Source organism: Teleopsis dalmanni, chromosome 1 (genome assembly GCF_002237135.1).
Source record: "Teleopsis dalmanni isolate 2A chromosome 1, ASM223713v2, whole genome shotgun sequence".
NCBI classification, from domain to species: Eukaryota; Metazoa; Arthropoda; class Insecta; order Diptera; family Diopsidae; genus Teleopsis; species Teleopsis dalmanni.
Window position 1 is genome coordinate 30166931 of NC_051846.1, and position 510 is coordinate 30167440.

A 510-nucleotide genomic window follows, 5' to 3' on the forward strand; every position below is an offset into this window, starting at 1 on the left:
CAAGTTATCTGATTTCAAAGTTGGACATGTGTACCTCAAAACTTCCAACAATAAATATACTTATATATGCATGTTTATTCTAGCAGCGATCAATATTTTAATGGTTTAGTACAATATTATTGCACGTATAGATAACATACTTGTAGAAGTGCCTATATATCCCTGAAGGGTTTTGAAATTTTCTACGGCCTCCTATATATCACATTCAAGGAATATTATGATAGGCCGATCAGCCAAATATTCATTCTTTTCTAAAAGGTGAGTTTTTCTTTTTATGTGTTATCTCTTCAAGAAACATCAAACAATAACAACAAAAGAGTTATATTTTTGCTTCAATTAAATTTTTAAATAGTTACTTTTCCCAGCCATAATTATCCCAAAATTAATTATATCAATTTAAGTATAATTCAAATTGACTCACAAATAATCAAAGAAACTTTGTGTGAAATAGTCACAGATAACATATGCTTTCAGATCACTTGAGTATCTAATAACGAAAAAGTTTCTCTG